Below are 4,297 nucleotides of genomic sequence, written 5' to 3'. Positions count from 1 at the left end.
CTTAAGTTGCTTCTATCAGATAATTTGGGCACAGTAATGAAAAAGTAGTCATTTCTTAGGGTAGTTTTTTTTTTTTTTTTTTTTGGTTGTCACATCATCTTTTATTGAAATAGTTTCTCTTGCTTAACTAGCTGAGCCTTCCACTGCACCTCTGTTGATGTCATCTATGATGTCATGGCTATGACAGCCATCCACATCACAGTCCACAGATTGTGCAGTCCTCGGGATCTCTTTAACAGCTCCAGAACGTTCTCTGGCTAAAAATCAGTGCCTTATCTGTTGGGCAATATTGACAATTTCATCAAAAGTGATATTTCTACTGTGCTTAATGTTTCTCTGCTTCTTTCTGTCTCTTGGTGGCCCCTTGAGGGCTTTGATGACCAGGGCAGGGGCAGAAGGCAGACCTCAGTCTGGGCCTGTCTGTTCTGAACAGTCAGTTTCACAGTAATCCTCACACCTTGCCAATTGCTACTTTCCTTGACAATGTCATCACCAACCTTTTTTGGAGACAGACCCAGGGGACTGATCTTGGGGGCCAAGGTGGGTGTAGTGCCAACCATACCTCCAGTGTACCTCAGATACATGATTATGTTCTTATTGGAGTCTAACTTGGGTGGTGTGATGGAAGTTGCTGGTGTCAGATGAACCCAGATTCAGGATGACTGAAGAAAGTTGTGCCCTAGCCTCTTCAGAGCCCAAGACTGAAAGCTGGACAGATTTTTTTTTTGCATGTCATTTATAACTCAATGAAGATGGAACATAGGGGACAGAACATCTAGTGTGAAGCTAATTGTAGATTTTTTTTATTAAATGCTAAAGCTTATGAAGGTTCCCTTCTTTGCCCACTTTATAGGGAGTGTGAATCATAAATAGGCATTGGAATTTTGTTTGTTGGCTTTTTTTATATGTTCATTGACAGGATTGTGTTTTTTTGGTCATTTATTACAATTATCACATTAACCTATTCTTAGGTACTAAATGAAGTTTACCACTTTTCTAGGATAAATCTATGTTGGTTCCAATGTATAATAATGATTATAACTCATTGAATTTTATTTATTAATATATTTTGCATATGTATTTATGTGTATAGATGTGTGTGTCTGTGTGTGTGTGAGAGAAAGAGAGAGCAAGCGGGGGGGGGAGAAACAGAGAGAAAGTGATGGGTGTGTGTATAAGTGTCCATACCATGACATTCAGTGGGGAGTCAATCCTTTCTTTCTATCCTGTGGGTCTCCTGGACCAAAATCAGGTCATCAGGCTTGGGACAACACCTTTACATAGTAAGTGATCTCATTGAGTCCAAGGTTGAGGAATTTTTCTATCAATTTTCTCTGTCTGTCTTTCTACCATTTATCTATCAATTATTTGTTTTCTTTTTTTCTTTGTTGAAAATATTGGTCTTATAGGTTAAATTTCAAAAAAGGGTAATAAACATTATCATCTTTATTTTTGAGTCAGGTTTAGAGCAAGCTGAGTCACCGTCCCTTGAATTACGGACTATCCACTGAATTTTATTTATTTATTGACATTTAATATATATGAATGTTTTGCTTGCATGTATGTAAGTGCATCTGTGACATGCAATGCCCATGGAGGCCAGAAGAGGGTGTCGGATTCTCTGGAACTGGAGTTACAGACGGTTGTTTGCTGCTATGTGAGTGCTGGGAGCCAAACGGGTCCTCTGAAAGAGCCTTCTCTCCCCCAACTAATGTTTTAAAAGTACATTTTTATGTACATGTGTGTGTGTGTGTGTGTGTGTGTGTGTGTGTGTGTGTGTGTGTGTGTGTGCTGGAGGTCAGATGACAACTTGCAAGAATCAGTTCTTGCCTTTTACCATGTAGGTTCCAGGGGTTGAGCTCAGTGGTCAGCCTTCGTGTCAGGGTGGCAAGTGCCTTTATACGCCATCTCGCTGGCCCTGAAATCTCTATAAATTTTGCCTATTGAGACTCTCTCCATAATGTGCCATGCTTATCATAGTTTACTTTTGTTCTTAGGAATGTGATTCTTTTAGCACTTTGAACATGTTTGTGATAATTGAACATATTTTTGATGGTCTTACAATTTTTAATCTGTTAAATTCAACATCTGGATCTTAGAAGTATTTTCAGTTTATTGCCTGCCCTCTCCCCCACAACTGGAAGTCAAATTTACTTCTTTTTTCAGTGTTAAAAATGGAGTTTTTGCATATATTTTAGCAACCCCAGATCCTGATTTTTCTGTTTTCATGTTTTCTTTCTTTTTATTTCCTGTGTTGCATTTTATTATATTATCTAGACTAATTCTGTGGTGTGCATCTCTCCCTCATTGTGCAGCCTCTTCTGTCTCTACTTAGTGTCATATTTTATTTATTTAAAATGTTTATATTACATTTTAATTTATTTGTGTGTGTGTGCGTGTGTTTGTGTGTGCGTGTACAAACATTTGTGTGCTACAGTGCACATATGGAAGTCACAGGACAACTTGAGGGAGTAGATTCTCTCCTTCCAACATGTAGGTCCCAGGGATCAAACTCAGGTTGTCAAGTTTAGCAGCAGGTGTTTTACCAGCTGAGCCATCTCACTAACTCTGTTTTATCATTATTATTTAATTTAAAGAAAAATCTGGCTTCCAGAGGCCACCCTTGAATAACATAACTTCATGTTTTGCCAGTGATTGATTGCAGATGTGCCCATTTCCACCCTTTGCCAGTGCTTATATGTGTGGTTTGAGGACCACATTTTATCTGGTCTGTTTATAAATCTCTGCTGGCTTTTACTTTCTGCCCAGGCAGCTTGTTTTGCCTCTGCACGTGTATTAAGTTCCACCAGGGATGTGTGACTGGCTCTCCAGTCTCACTTTGGATGACACAAAGCCTGCCCTTTACTGAACTATGTAGTTACTCACCAAGGCCCCCACACTCCCTGGCTGTCCCTATTAAATATCTAGTCAGTCTGTTAGACTGTTGCTTGACCCAAGGGTCAGCTCCTCAGGCCAGCTGTGAATTTGGTTTCCCTGTGCTTTTAGCATCAAGATGGCTGCTGTTTGGACAGCACCTGGGAGCACAAGTTTGCAGGCTTTTTTGTTGTTGTTGTTGTTTCCTTTACTACAAAGCAGGACATTGCTCCTTGAGTGATAAAACCTCTGTCCACAGACTGTCTCTAAGTCTAGCAGGCTTAGGGTGTTTGTTGAAAATGTACATTTAGGTTTGAGAGCAGTTTTAGGCTAAAACCGTATGGGCTCTTGTTATCACTCGAGGGTTCATATTTGTTGAATGTTATTGGCCTCTTTCCAATGAAATGTACCCTTTGTCCATCTCAGAATGCTGAAATGTTCCCTTCTTTACAATTTGTTCAGTTTTATCTTTGCTTTTTGAAGAGAGGACCTGCTGAGCTCACTCCCCCATTCTAAAAGTACGGACCAACTGGTCACATCTTAGCAGTTATTCTCGGTGTCACTAAAATAACTTGACAGAGACCGAGTTTATTTGAAATTTCTCAAATTTCAGTCACGGTTTGCTGATTTTCTAGGTATTTGGTTCATGTGATAACACTTTAACATTTTCCTTATTAAATGCCAATTTAGTACTTCTTTAATCTCTAGTGCTCTTTACTGTTGATAGTCCTGTGCTGTCTTCCTGGGACTGGAATCTGTAGTAAAAATTCTCCAGACCTCTCTCTGTTCATGAGTTTTCATCATCTCTTTCCTGGGTGGCTTTCCTGAATCTCTCATTTCAATGACATCTTTTCAACATCTCTACAATTGAAACTGTACCATCCCCAGATGCTTAGTCATTCCTCTTACATGTCCCTTTTGTTTTTCTACAATATTGTGCATATTTTAGTTGGAAGAACTAACGATCCTTTTATCTTTTAAATCTATTACAACTCTTGCTTAAGAGGGATAGCAAAATGGATGTTCACTATAATAGCCTCAAAAGTAGGACATTTTTATCTAGAAAAGGAAGAGATTGGACTAGGTCTGGTCTAGGATTTCCTCTGGGTCCATAGGCTCTGCGATTCTGTAAATATGAATGCCAATATCAACTATGGAATATGTTTGTTTAATAGATTTGGTCATATGCATTAAAATCGAACTGATATATGCAGAATAAAAGGAACAGGTAGATATTCATTAATTGCTTGTTTAATAAAATTGCCTGGGGATGTGAGTGACATCCAAGAATTGAAATTAATCTTTTTAGTTCATATTTTAAATGAAAACTGTGGTTTAGAGGTAATGAGTGTGAAGCAGCTATTTCTCAGATGAGCTGAACATTGTCATGTTAATAGACAGGTGAGGTTCAGAGGAGGTCACT

At 38.8% G+C, this 4,297-nt stretch overlaps 1 pseudogene; it reads right to left on the bottom strand.

Annotated features, from left to right (window-relative positions):
- Nucleotides 1–123: 123 nt before the first annotated feature.
- On the bottom strand, nt 124–731 carry LOC108490127 (annotated as a pseudogene).
- Nucleotides 732–4,297: the final 3,566 nt, after the last annotated feature.

This window comes from Nannospalax galili, unplaced genomic scaffold, assembly GCF_000622305.1.
Source record: "Nannospalax galili isolate Female #2095 unplaced genomic scaffold, S.galili_v1.0 scaffold667, whole genome shotgun sequence".
Lineage (NCBI taxonomy): Eukaryota > Metazoa > Chordata > Mammalia > Rodentia > Spalacidae > Nannospalax > Nannospalax galili.
This window is presented reverse-complemented; position numbering and strand designations above follow the sequence as displayed.